This window comes from Schistocerca gregaria, chromosome 5, assembly GCF_023897955.1.
Source record: "Schistocerca gregaria isolate iqSchGreg1 chromosome 5, iqSchGreg1.2, whole genome shotgun sequence".
In the NCBI taxonomy this organism is placed as follows: domain Eukaryota; kingdom Metazoa; phylum Arthropoda; class Insecta; order Orthoptera; family Acrididae; genus Schistocerca; species Schistocerca gregaria.
The window spans coordinates 233,516,416-233,531,862 of record NC_064924.1 but is presented as its reverse complement, the minus strand read 5'-3'; the positions used below and the strand labels follow the sequence as shown (position 1 = coordinate 233,531,862).

Below are 15,447 nucleotides of genomic sequence, written 5' to 3'. Positions count from 1 at the left end.
TTTAAAGACTGACATGACAAAGTTTATGTGGTACGCGATCTAACCCTTAAAAATTATAAAAATGTATGTAACTGTAAGTATGTAGCTTTTTTTGTTCCACATCTTCTACTAAACCACTGGACTGATTTCAAGCGAACTTGGTACATATTTCAAAAAAAAATGGTTCAAATTGCTGTGAGCACTATGGGACTTCACTTCTGAGGTCATCAGTCCCCCAGAACTTAGAACTAATTAAACCTAACTAACCTAAGGGCATCACACACATCCATGCCCGAGGCAGGATTCGAACCTGCGACCGTAGCGATCACGCGGTTCCAGACTGTAGCGCCTATCTGTAAAGAATCACTGTGGGGCAAGATCATCCTCCTATTAAATGTGGGTGAGGGGGGGAAGGGGAGGGGGTGAAAAATCAGTGTAGCCCACGACGAGAGAATGGCCATACTAGTCATTTATTATTTGCGAACGAGACCATTTAGAGACTTGCAACAAACTTTACACACAGTTTCAAACCTTTATGAGAATTTTTTTCTCACCGACGACACCCTCAAAATGATGAAAGCAAAAAAAGCTATCCCTTATTATGTTTTCGCTGTTCATGCACTAAAATTGCCACATGAAATAAGACGTTTGAATTAATTACTTCTTTACGACTAACTGTATTCGTGACACATTTTGCAGACAGTATTGTACCAGCAAAATTACATCATTGTATTCAGAAGATATCTCATAAACACAGAAGCTTGGAAAACTACAGCATCATGCAAGACGTTTAAATCTTGCTACTTCTTTACTACTAAATATACTCACAACCCATATCGCAGACAGTAGGCACGTATACCAATGGCTGTACCTGCAAAATTATGTCGCTGTACACCACATCTTTCAGGAGCTACATTGCAACAAACATTGAGCTGCGTGAAAGTAAGACTGCTGGGCGACATTCGCTAGACATACAGGTAAAATATGTGTGCAGATACGTGTGAAATATAAATATATTTCACATGCGCTTATCGGCCAAAGCCACAGGTAAAAAGCTCATTGGATATCCCTGAAATGATTTCACTCAAAGTTGGTACATATATTAGTTACAATCTGGAAGATATACTGGTGGCGGGGGGGGGGGGGGGGGGGGGAGGGAGAATCCCTAGCCTACTACTGGGCCAGCCGGGGTGGCCTATCGGTTCTAGGCACTACAGTCTGGAACCGCGCGACCGTTACGGTCGCAGGTTCGAATCCTGCCTCGGGCATGGATGTTTGTGATGTCCTTAGGTTAGTTAGGTTTAATTAGTTCTAAGTTCTAGGGGAATGATGACCTCAGCCGTTAAGTCCAATAGTGCTCAGAGCCATTTGAACCATTTGGAACCTCCTACTGGAATGAATGAGATACCGTGAAGAGAGAACGATGAGACGGACAGACAAAAGGAGGAAGGAGGAAATACCATATGGAGGAGGAGATGAATATGGATATGGATGTAGACAGATGTAGGCGAGGGGAATATGGTCAGAGAGTGAAGAGAGGAGGAGATGGACAGAGAAACGAGAGGCGGAGGTGGACAAAGATGGGGGAGGAAGGGATAGGCAGAGAAATGGTGGAGGAGATGAACAGACAGAAGGGGATGAAGACTCGGAGACATAAAAAGAGAAGAGGAGGAGATGGACACAAAAAAGAAAGGGGAAGAGGTGAACACAGAGATTGCGGGAGGAGGAGGTGGACAGACAGAGGAGGGAAGTGGAGATGGACAGAGAGAAGGGCGGGGGGAGACTGAGAAGAAGGGGGGAGGGATAGATGGAATTCGATGGGCGAAGAAGAGGAGGAAGGAGCAAAAGATGGGAGAGGAGCAGCAGAGAAAAAGGGAGGCTTAGATGTATACAGATAGGTGCAGGAGAAGATGGACAGACAGCGGGGGAAGAAGGAGATTGGATCAAATACATATCTGGGCAAACCAGACATTGACCCTACCTTTCTGTATAAAATTTTTGTTAATCTTACATTTGTAAAATTTCACCTGTCTCATATGCTTGAGCAATCAACTTAAGGTCATTAACATTTTACTACAGTTAGTAACTCGCCACGTCTATAGCAAACACATTATTCTGTCATTAACGAGTGGATGATGCTTACTTAAGTAATCAAAACTGGCCATCATTTTGTAAATTTGCGATCAAGGCAAATACATTTTGCACCTAGCTAACAGTTCACAGCCATCTCAGCCAACTGAATAAATCACTAAAGTACTTCGTGCAACTCATTCTCGCTTTGATATAGGATATTAATGTTTTGAACGGGTCTTTGATATCTTTTCACAGCCAGTTTTAGTAGCAGACCTGAACGTTTTTCCCGGCGTTGCTACAACAGACTAAAAGTACTGCCATGAGGATTGAATTTTTCCACCATCCTCTGTACCAACAAACTCTTGAATCAATCTTTCCTGTCCTGTATATTTGTTCCTCCAAATGGTTGACACCACGTCTTGGTCTCTGCATCCACTCATCTACACTGTGCCGGAACAATCCCATTACCTTCCCCTTGCGTCACATTCCAGTCCGGAAAATAGATGGAGGTGACTTAGTGGTTAATACACTGAACTCACATTCGTGAGGAACAGAATTATATCCCCGGTCACGTATCCAATTGTGAGTTTTCCATCGTTTCCTTAAATCGCTCAAAGTAAAAGTCCAGACAGTTCTTTGGAAATGGCTACGACCAATATCCTTCCCCCTAACCAACCTATTGCTTTTCATCCGACAACCTCGTCCTCGCCGGCCGTTGTGGCCGAGCGGTTCTAGGCGCTACAGTCTGTAACCGCCCGACCGCAACGGTCGCAGGTTCGAATCCTGCCTCAGGCATGGATGTGTGTGAAGTTCTTAGGTTACTTAGGTTTAAGTAGTTCTAAAAAGGGTCATCACAGAAGTTGGGAAGGAAAACACAGGTACAAAGAAGGTAGCTGCGAAGAAACCATGGGTAACAGAAGAAATACTTCAGTTGATTGATGAAAGGAGGAAGGACAAACATGTTCCGGGAAAATCAGGAATACAGAAATACAAGTCGCTGCGGAATGAAATAAATAGGAAGTGCAGCGAAGCTAAGACGAAATGGCTGCAGGAAAAATGTGAAGACATCGAAAAAGATATGATCGTCGGAAGGACAGACTCAGCATACAGGAAATTCAAAACAACCTTTGGTGACATTAAAAGCAACGGTGGTAACATTAAGAGTGCAACGGGGATTCCACTGTTAAATGCAGAGGAGAGAGCAGATAGGTGGAAAGAATACATTGAAAGCCTCTATGAGGGTAAAGATTTGTCTGATGTGATAGAAGAAGAAACAGGAGTCGATTTAGAAGAGATAGGGGATCCAGTATTAGAATCGGAATTTAAAAGAGCTTTGGAGGACTTACGGTCATATAAGGCAGAAGGGATGGATAACATTCCATCAGAATTTCTAAAATCATTGGGGGAAGTGGCAACAAAACGACTATTCACGTTGGTGTGTAGAATATATGAGTCTCGCGACATACCATCTGACTTTCAGAAAAGCATCATACACACAATTCCTAAGACGGCAAGAGCTGACAAGTGTGAAAATTATCGTACAATCAGCTTAACAGCTCATGCATCGAAGCTGCTTACTAGAATAACATACAGAAGAATGCTGTTCGAGATTCTGAAAAAAGTAGGGGTAAGCTATAGGGAGAGACGGGTCATATACAATATGTACAACAACCAAGAGGGAATAATAAGAGTGGACGATCAAGAACGAAGTGCTCGTATTAGGAAGGGTGTAAGACAAGGCTGTAGTCTATCGCCCCTACTCTTCAATCTGTACATCAAGGAAGCAATGATGGAAATAAAAGAAGGTTCAGGACTGGAATTAAAATACAAGGTGAAAGGATATCAATGATACGATTCGCTGATGACATTGCTATCCTGAGTGAAAGTGAAGAAGAATTAAATGATCTGCTGAACGGAATGAACAGTCTAATGAGTACACAGTATGGTTTGAGAGTAAATCGGAGAAAGACGAAGGTAATGAGAAGTAGTACAAATGAGAACAGCGAGAAACTTAACATCAGGCAGTCAATGAAGTTAAGGAATTCTGCTACCTAGGCAGTAAAATAACCAATGACGGACGGAGCAAGGAGGACATCAAAAGCAGACTCGCTATGGCAAAAAAGGCATTTCTGGCCAAGAGAATTCTACTAATATCAAATACCGGCCTTAATTTGAGGAAGAAATTTCTGAGGATGTACGTCTGGAGTACAGCATTGTATGGTAGTGAAACATGGACTGTGGGAAAACCGGAACAGAAGAGAATCGAAGCATTTGAGATGTGGTGCTATAGACGAATGTTGAAAATTAGGTGGACTGATAAGGTAAGGAATGAGGAGGCTCTACGCAGAATCGGAGAGGAAAGGAATATGTGGAAAACACTGATAAGGAGAAGGGACAGGATGATAGGACATCTGCTAAGACATGAGGGAATGACTTCCATGGTACTAGAGGGAGCTGTTGAGGGCAAAAACTGTAGAGGAAGACAGAGATTGGAACTCGTCCAGCAAATAATTGAGGACGTATGTTGCAAGTGCTACTCTGAGATGAAGAGGTTAGCACAGGAAAGGAATTCGTGGCGGGCAGCATCAAACCAGTAAGTAGACTGATGATAAAAAAAAAAAAGCTCTAGGAGACTAATGACCTCAGAAGTCCCATAGTGCTCAGAGCCATTTGAACCATTTTTTGATCCTATTCCTCAATAAGACAGTGAACTCTATGTATCCTAGCTTCTTCCATTCCTGGTATACTGCCACACATCGCCACTTCCTAATACGCCTCCCTCGTCGACAAACATGCAACAAGCTATTATCCCACCGAATCGCTGAATCGTTCTACCCTCATTTTATCTTTTATCAGTGCAGATCCTGTCTATTCAGAGCAGTTAAATACTTCATTGGCCATTTTCGCCCTTCCTGTATATTGTTTTTGATTAAAAAAAAATAAAGTTTGAGATTTCATAATGATCTATCTTACATTCGTGGATGGTTTATTCACCGCTAACAGCCACAATCGCCTGACGAGAAAGTGAAGTTATAATAAGAAAAAATGGCCGATTTTATTGCCTGTACACTCCCGTATGGGCCCTAATCTCTGTTCCACTTTTGTTACGGTCCCTCCGTCAATTATGATACGTACTAAGTAGAATATTTTTATATTTGGTCTCGAAGTTAGACCTCTAACATTCCCAATAACGATCGATTCGGGCAAAATCAGCAAACAGTCGCGACTTAATGTCTCGAAATGTTTACTCTCCCGTAAGCTAGCGCTCAAGATACTGCAGCCGCATTGCCAGAGGGTGGGCTTCGGATAAAACAATATATCGTGAATGAAGTGCAGATCGTTGTCAAAGTTGTATCAGTGGAAGAAAATTAAATTTAAATCTCTCCAAAAACTTCGTACACTGACTTAAAAGTGATTCGTTGTATCTGTGGACCTTTCGAAGCGACTTCTATTGCTGGCTCCGGAAAACCATTAATTCACGTTGACGCTGTTGTCAGTCTTTCTAGGCCGGTCATTATGGCCCGCCACATTCTCCAAGAGCCTCTATAAACCTTATGTGCCACTTTCGTGATGAAGACGGAGAGAGTTTTCTTTTTTTTTTACGTAGGCCTATCATCTTCTGAACTTTCTCCATGCCTGTTTATTTCATACGGTTAAAGCACAATGGTGTTCAAATAAATATAGCCGCTCTCTGGTAGCATGTCTGGAAGAAAATACGTTGCCATCCTTATGTCACAACATGTCATGACCACTATCAATGACTAAACAGAAATGATGCCTCACATCTGCTGATAAACTACAGCAGTCGGTGTAACGGTTGCACTCACCTTTTTGATACTGGCTTGTGAGGGTTTTCTTTGTAGCAAGCCTTTGTCGGCACCATCATTCTTGAAGAAGCGGAGAGTAGCTGGATGAGGAGGCCTTAATGAGTAGCGTATGAGTAGTGTCTTTTCAGTCTGTCGCCCACACAGTGTTTTATCGAATCACGCCGTATATATATAGCTCATTAATGCCAGGGAAAAGCGATGTCTAAAGAATGTATATAAATACCAGTTACGCTGTCTTCAAAGAAAGCAGCCCCAGTAGAATAGAATAGTGCTGTACCAGAGCACATTACACGTTGATACTCGGTGAATCCAGACAAAAAAGTAGATCTGCAGAAACCTGATATACACAGTTGTAGCTGTTTACAGTGTTGGTGCGTATGAAGAAAGGAAGATTAGAGATCTAAAGTAAAGTCCTTAAAGTCTAATCGTTATGTCTGAAATACCCCTTGTTAGATCAGATTATTTTACTAACGAACTTTCATTCTCGTAATCTAAGCCTTGTTGCGAATAGCGGGACTGAAGCATTCGACCTGGATCAACCACGTTCTTGTCATTCTGTAGACACAGTCTCCAGACTTCACCACATACATTTGATCAGATTACCTCACTTTTGCGTGCACACTGATTCATAATTCTTTGCAGAATATGGTATGGACTGTTGCAACTTCCACCTCACTGGTAGCTGGGCTTGTTACTGTTGGTAGTTATCCAAGAGTTTGTTTAGGCATGCAGTCAGCTTCAAATTAATCGAGAACTGACAATATTTCTATATATCACTGGCTAAGTTCCAGACTTCCAGTCCCATTCAACACGCCGTTGCGTTTATGTTCAAAATATTATCTTCGCCATTGGTTGGAAAAATATCAGACTACATTAACTCGCCAGAACAGCAACAACTTTTAATTTTGTCCAGAAAGATATTAGCTGTCAAAAAGTGAATATCGTTTCTTCGACACCGTGCTTACCGTTTCACGGGTTATACTTTTATCATTTGCTGATGTTACATCATCAGTTCCAATGACCTGTAACTTTTCCTGTTGGTGCAAGAAGTTACGAGCTAAAATCCCAAAGATATTCTGGCTCACATGCGGTTCCTCTTCGTTGAAATTTCTTGTCTCAAACTCGTCTAGGGATTGAACCGCACGGTTCTCATTACACGCCCTAAATTAGACACTTGTGACCCTTTGGTTAAACTGTCTGGCAGATGGCAAGTTAGCGAAAATGAATGAAACAAAGTTAATACAACATATAATAACAGTAAAGACCCACAAATGATGTTGGGCACACAGTTGAGATATGGTTAGAATAATGTTTATTCAAAAAGGAAACTGATAGCGAAAGTGGTCGTATTTAGAATTAATATTACACTCTAGCGCATATCCATTTGACACAGTCCGATCATTCACAATCTCATAGCGAATTACAAGTCCAATACTCTACCGAATTAACTGGGCGAAAAGTGAAAGAGTTCACACCAGACGCGCGCCTGCCCACCGCTCTCGCGATGCCAAACAATGCCAAACTTTTACAGTCGTTTCACTTCCTAGCTACCTAAAGACCGACCGTCCGCTTGCGCGTCTCCATTAGCACTGTACCCTTTGGTGTCTAGGCCAGAACTGCCCTCTGCCTGTCTCCGGCAGCGTCTTCCGCGTGCCGAACACCGGCGCTCAACTGACTAGGGCAGTTCCCTATCCTGAAGCCGTCCATCTGATTGACTACAGCTTATTCTACATTATTTTACATTTTAACATATTTAAATAATCAAAGCTTGACCACTTTCACTTTCTAAATAAAGTATTAAAAAACTAGAAACCCACCTCTATTGCGAAAAAAGCACCTAGTGTTAACCTAGGTTTTGGTGTAGATAACTACACCTAGCTTAACACTAGCCGCTTTTTTCGCAGTCGAGGCGGGTTTCTAGTTTTTAATACACTCCTGGAAATTGAAATAAGAACACCGTGAATTCATTGTCCCAGGAAGGGGAAACTTTATTGACACATTCCTGGTGTCAGATACATCACATGATCACCCTGACAGAACCACAGGCACATAGACACAGGCAACAGAGCATGCACAATGTCGGCACTAGTACAGTGTATATCCACCTTTCGCAGCAATGCAGGCTGCTGTTCTCCCATGGAGACGATCGTAGAGATGCTGAATGTAGTCCTGTGGAACGGCTTGCCATGCCATTTCCACCTGGCGCCTCAGTTGGACCAGCGTTTGTGCTGGACGTGCAGACCGCGTGAGACGACGCTTCATCCAGTCCCAAACATGCTCAATGGGGGACAGATCCGGAGATCTTGCTGGCCAGGGTAGTTGACTTACACCTTCTAGAGCACGTTGGGTTGCATGGGATACATGCGGACGTGCATTGTCCTGTTGGAACAGCAAGTTCCTTTGCCAGTCTAGGAATGGTAGAACGATGGGTTCGATGACGGTTTGGATGTACCGTGCACTATTCAGTGTCCCCTCGACGATCACCAGAGGTGTATGGCCAGTGTAGGAGATCGCTCCCCACACCATGATGCCGGGTGTTGGCCCTGTGTGCCTCGGTCGTATGCAGTCCTGATTGTGGCGCTCACCTGCACGGCGCCAAACACGCATACGACCATCATTGGCACCAAGGCAGAAGCGACTCTCATCGCTGAAGACGACGCGTCTCCATTCGTCCCTCCATTCACGCCTGTCGCGACACCACTGGAGGCGGGCTGCACGATGTTGGGGCGTGATCGGAAGACGGCCTAACGGTGTGCGGGACCGTAGCCCAGCTTCATGGAGACGGTTGCGAATGGTCCTCGCCGATATCCCAGGAGCAACAGTGTCCCTAATTTGCTGGGAAGTGGCGGTGCGGTCCCCTACGGCACTGCGTAGGATCCTACGGTCTTGGCGTGCATCCGTGCGTCGTTGCGGTCCGGTCCCAGGTCGACGGGCACGTGCACCTTCCGCCGACCACTGGCGACAACATCGTTGTACTGTGGAGACCTCACGCCCCACGTGTTGAGCAATTCGGCGGTACGTCCACCCGGGCTCCCGCATGCCCACTATACGCCCTCGCTCAAAGTCCGTCAACTGCACATACGGTTCACGTCCACGCTGTCGCGGCATGCTACCAGTGTTAAAGACTGCGATGGAGCTCCGTATGCCATGGCAAACTGGCTGACACTGACGGCGGCGGTGCACAAATGCTGCGCAGCTAGCGCCATTCGACGACCAACACCGCGGTTCCTGGTGTGTCCGCTGTGCCGTGCGTGTGATCATTGCTTGTACAGCCCTCTCGCAGTGTCCGGAGCAAGCATGGTGGGTCTGACACACCGGTGTCAATGTGTTCTTTTTTCCATTTCCAGGAGTGTATATTAACCAACGATTGCTGACGCGCTGCGATGCTGAAGGTTCTAAATAAACTAAGAATAATATCCATTACATAATAATTTCTTTTAAATAAAGCCAATACAATTTCCTTAACCTTGAATGTCACGGCCAATAGCCTTGCAACAATGTGCTTTCTGATAAATAAAGAACAAAAGTAACTATTACGCACTAAACTTTACAGCAAATATTATATTACGTAAAGATTCAATAAGGTGTCATGCTGTCAACATTCAATGTGTTTTGTGTGGAGGAAACGATGATCTGATGCTTAACTGAAAATACTGATAACTTAAATTTATATATCTTTTAAACAAATAAAGTTACAGAGTTGATATTTACAACATTTGTCATTTTAATGATGCGCTTCTATATGAAACGTCGATCGTTAAGATCGACCAAAGCGTTCAGATTTTAGCATTCAGGTCTTTGTTACAAAAGTTGTTAATTTCAGAATGAGATTTTCACTCCGCAGCGGAGTGTGCGTTGATATGAAACTTGCTGTCAGATTAAAACTGTGTGCCCGATCGAGACTCGAACTCGGGACCTTTGCCTTTCGCAGGCAAGTGCTCTACCATCTGAGCTTCCGAAGCACTACTCACGCCCGGTCCTCACAGCTGTACTTCTGCCAGTATCTCGTCTCCTACCTGCCGTCTCCGAGTTCGAGTCTCGGTCGGGCACACAGTTTTAATCTGCCAGGAAGTTTCATATCAACGCACACTCCGCTGCAGAGTGAAAATCTCATTCTGGAAACATCCCCCTGTGGCTAAGCCATGTCTCCGCAGTACCCTTTCTTTCGGGAGTGCTGCTAGTTTCGCAGGAAAGCTTCTGTAAAGTTTGGAAGGTAGGAGACGAGATACTGGCAGAAGTAAAGCTGTGAGGACCGGGCATGAGTCGTGCTTCGGTAGCTCAGATGGTAGGAGCGCCGTGGTCCCGTGGTTAGCGTGACCAGCTGCGGAGCGAGAAGTCCATGGTTCAAGTCTTCCCTCGAGTGAAAAGCTTTGCCGGCACGGTTGCTCAGCGTGTTCGGTCAGAGGGCTAGCTGCCCTCTGTAATAAAAAAAAAAAAGACTGAGTCAGTGCCTCAACACTGAACTTGAACGGGTGTCCTGGGACATTCGCACAGAACAAATGCAACGAACAAAATGAGAACAATTTTAAAAAAGGATGGTAGAGTACTTGCCCGCGGAAGGCAAAGGTCCTGAGTTCGAGTCTCGGTCGGGCACACAGTTTTAATCTGCCAGGAAGATTATTGTTAATTTCACTTTAACAGTATATCTTAAACTATTATAGATATGCTCAATATTCAAATTTGATTGGAATCGCCATGAAAATTTATGAAGGATGGTGGATTAAAATTACTGTGACGTCATTCCCAGAATTACTACAGAATTAAATAGTTTTCATAAATGTTTCCCTTTATGGCACTTCTACATCTCCCATGCCACAAACGTCTTCTACGGGGTTTCCTTATTACGTAGGTTCTCGTCTGTTCCACTCACACACTACAGCGCTTAGGTCTCATTCACCACAAAATACCTCTGTGAATTTCCACATCTCTTGGCGAACCTGCGCTGTTTGTGGCACACGGTCCTGGATGACAGGGTTCTTTTCACAATTCGTGAGGGCTGACTCTTTCGGCCATATACTTAAATACAGAGAGACGATAGCTGTGACATCGCGATCAGTAAACTGGTTCCATCCTTTGTCCAACAAACGCTCCAGATACTCCATTTTCTCATGGAAAAGCTGTCATTTGTCTAAGCGGCACGTAATGTAGTATATAGTGTGAAAGGGTTTCGCAGGTGTTCCTGATGCGTAGCGTTCTTTGCACCTACACTGCTGACTATTAAAACTGCTACACCAAGAAGAAATGAAGATGTTAAACGGCTAGTCATTGGACAAATATATTATTCTAGAACTGACATGTGATTACATTTTCACACAATTTGCGTGCATAGATCATGAGAAATCAGTACCCAGAACAACCACCTCGGGCCGTAATAACGGACTTGATACCCCTGGGCATTGAGTCAAACAGAGCTTGGATGGCGTGTACAGTTACAGCTGTCCATGCAGCTTCAACACGATACCACAGTTCATCAGGAGTAGTGACTGGAGTATTGTGACGAGCCAGTTGCTCAGTCACCATTGACCAGACGTTTTCAGTCGGTGAGAGATCTGGAGCGTGTGCTGGCCAGGGCAGATGTCGAACATTTTCTGTATCCAGAAAGGCCCGTACAGGACCTGCAGCGTGCGGTCGTGCATTATCCTGCTGAAATGTAGGGTTTCGCAGGGATCGAATGAAGGGTAGAGCCACGGGTCGTAACACATCTGAAATGTAACGTCCACTGTTCAAAGTGCCGTAAATGCGAACAAGAGGTGACCGAGACGTGTAACCAATGGCACCCCATACCATCACGCCGGGTGATAACGCCAGTATGGCGATGACGAATAGACGCTTCCAATGTGCGTTCACCACGATGTCGCCAAACACGGATGTGACCATCATGATGCTGTAAACAGAACCTGGATTCATCCGAACAAGTGACGTTTTGTCATTCGTGCCCCCAAGTTCGTCGTTGAGTACACCACTGCAGGCGCTCCTGTCTGTGATGCAGCGTCTAGTGTAACCGCAGCCATGGTTGACTCAGAGATCGAGGCGTGGCTGCACGATCCGTTACAGCCATGAGAATAAGATGCCTGTCATCTCGACTGCTAGTGATACGAGGCCGTTGGGATCCAGCACGGCGTTCCGTATTATCCTCCTAAACCCACAGATCTCATATTATGCTAACAGTCATTGGATCTCGACCAAAGCGAACAGCAATGTTGCGATACGATAAACCGCAATCACGATAGGCTACAATCCGACCTTCATAAAGTCGGAAACGTGATGGTACGCATTTCTTCTCCTTACACGGGGCATCACAACGATGTTTCACCAGGCAACGCCGCTTAACTGCTGTTTGTGTATGAGAAATCGGTTGTAAACTTTCCTCATGTCAACACGTTGTATGTGTCGCCACCGGCGCCAATCTTGTGTGAATGCTCTGAAAAGCTCATCATTTGCATATCACAGCATCTTCTTCGTGTCGGTTTAATTTCGCGTCTGTAGCACGTCATCTTCGTCGTGTAGCAATTTTAATGGCCAGTAGTGTAAATCATCTCGATAGTTAGTTTGTGCAAACATATATAGACGTGATTAATTGTTCCAGTTATCTCTGGGAAACCGCGCTAGCGAAAGAGATAAGAAAAGGCAAGCGAAGGAAGCACTGATAACCACGATACAGAAGTACTGCCCCATTTGCTTTTTCGCATCACTGCAAAGATGAGTGATATAGATATTAGTGTCACTAACTAAAATCGTGGATGGGTAGATCACATAACTAATTAGGAGGTGTTGAATAGGATTGGGGAGAAGAGAAGTTTGTGGCCCAACATAACTAGAAGAAGGGATCGGTTGGTAGGACATGTCCTGAGGCATCAAGGTATCACCAATTTAGTATTGGAGGGCAGCGTGGAGGGTAAAAATCGTAGAGGGAGACCTAGAGATGAATACACTAAACAGATTCAGAAGGATGTAGGTTGCAGTGGGTACTGGGAGATGAAGAAGCTTGCACATGATAGAGTAGCATGGAGAGCTGCATCAAACCAGTCTCAGGACTGAACACCACAACAACAACTAAAATCGCTAAAATTAAACTTACTTCCAGGGCACAGTGGCATCCCTGTTCGATTTTATCCAGAATTTGCAGCTGAGTTATCTCCAATTCGAACCAAAATATACGGCAGATATGTGCCCAGTGATTGGAAGCAGGCACAGGTGGCACCCTTCAACAGGAAGGGTAGCAGAAGTGATCCACAAAAACTACCGTTCTATCGCATTGACAACCATCTATTGTAGAATCCTAGAAAATATTGTGAGCTCAAACATAATGACGTATCTCGAATAGAATGATCTCTTCTATGTCAACCTGTATAATCCAGAAAACCTTGGTCATGGGTATCCCAACTTGAGCTCTTCTCACAAAATATCTTGGAAACATTGGATCAAGGCAGTCAGCTAGATGCAGTATTTCTCGACTTCAAAAAAGCACCAACGATTATTAACAAAGTACGTTCATATGACGTATCAGATTTGTAACTGGTTTAGAAGTGAGGGCGCAGCATGTTATCTTGGATGGAGACATCAACACAAGGCCGGCCGGAGTGGCCGATCGGTTCGAATCCTGCCTCGGGCATGGATGTGTGTGATGTCCTTAGGTTAGTTAGGGTTAAGTAGTTCTAAGTTCTAGAGGACTGTTGACCACAGCAGTTAAGTCCCATAGCGCTCAGAGCCATTTGAGCCATTTGATTAACACAAGGAGAAATGATTTCAGGCGTGCCTCATGGTAGTATGTTGGGACTCTTGTTGTTTATATTCTATATCAATCACCTGGAAGACAATACTAATAGTAACCTCAGACGCTTTTCCAGATGATACAGTTACATGTAATGAAATACTAGCTGATAAAAGCTGCACAAATATCCAATCAGATATTGATAAGATTTCCAAATGGCGGTAGCATAACAAGTATCAAAATGTTCAAATGTGTGGGAATCCCTAAGGGACCAAACTTCTGAGGTCATCGGTCCCTAGTCTTACACACTACTTAAACTAACTTATGCTAAGAACAACACTCACACACTCATGCCCAAGGGAGGACTCGAACCTCCGGAGGTAGGGGCCGCACAATCCGTGGCATGGCGTCTTAAACCACGCGGTCACTCAGCGCGGCCATACCAAGTATCCTGTGCCATGAACTTCTAAGTGGTTTGTGGAGTATCAACTAGGGTCGTTCAATAAGTAATGCAAGACATTCGTTTGTGAAAGCAGGTTGATTTTATTCAGGATTCCAATACATCATAGTATTACCCACTCTTTTGGCTACAAAATCGTACATTTCAACATAATCTTCGTTCAGTGCGACGGCCTGACGCCACCTTACTGTGCCGACCTGTATGCATACATGGTACCACTCCAATAGTCGACGTCAGAGCCAGTGTCTTGCTACATCAATAACCTTCCCGTCATCCAAGTACTCGAAGTGCACCTTTCATTGACCCAAATAGATGGAGGCCAGAAGGAGCGAGATCTGGGCTGTAGGGTGGATGAGGCAGAAGAGTCCAATGAAGTTTTGAAGGCTCCTCTCTGGCGCACAGGTTTGTGTGAGGCCTTCCTTTGTCACGAAGAAGAAGAAGGTCGCTTCCACTTGTGTGGCTACGAACATACTGACGTCATTTCTTCAATTTACTGAGGGTAGCAGAATACCCTCAGAGTTAACCGTTGCACCATGAGGGAAGACATCAGACATAATAACACCTTCATAGTCCAGTTGTGCAACGGAGTGTTGGTGGTTGTGATCTATCGATCATCTCGAACGAGAATATCGGCACATTCTGACATTGCAGGAGTCACAGCTGTGTGTGGCCGGCCGGCACACGGGAGTTCGGGCAAATTTGCGCGACATCGAACCGATGATGACAGAGATCTCGCCCAACAACTCACCATGCTTTTGTTCAGGTCTCCGTAGATATGCTGCAAGTGCCTATGAATATCTAAGATCCTCCGGTTTTCCACCAAAACAAATTTTATGACAGCTTCTGCTTGGAAACACACCTCCACTACAGACGCCTTTTTGAAAGCTACACTACTGACCATTAAAATTGCTACACCATGAAGAAATGCAGATGATAAACGGGTATTCATTGGACAAATATAATATACTAGATCTAACATGTGATTACATTTTGACGCAATTTAAGTGCATAGATCCTGAGAAATCAGTACCCAGAACAACCACCTCTGGCCGTAATAACGGCCTTGATACGCCTGGGCATTGAGTCAAACAGAGCTTGGATGGCGTGTACTGGTACAGCCGCCCATGCAGCTTCAACACGATACCACAGTCCATCAAGAGTAGTGACTGGCGTATTATGAAGAGCCAGTTGCTCGGCCACCATTGACCAGACTTTTTCAATTGGGGAGAGATCTGAAGAATGTGCTGGCCAGGGCAGCAGTCGAACATTTTCTGTATCCAGAAAGGCCCGTAAAGGACCCACAACATGCGGTCGTGCATTATCCTGCTGAAATGTAGGGTTTCGCAGGGATCGAATGAAGGGTAGAGCCACGGGTCGTAACACATCTGAAATGTAAC

General features: G+C 44.6%; 1 protein-coding gene across 1 annotated transcript in view; it reads left to right on the top strand.

The window, feature by feature from the left end:
- Positions 1-15,447, top strand: part of LOC126272876 (proteoglycan 4) — a 293,957-nt gene that overhangs the window by 239,697 nt on the left and 38,813 nt on the right. The gene's annotated exons all lie outside the window — the stretch shown is intronic.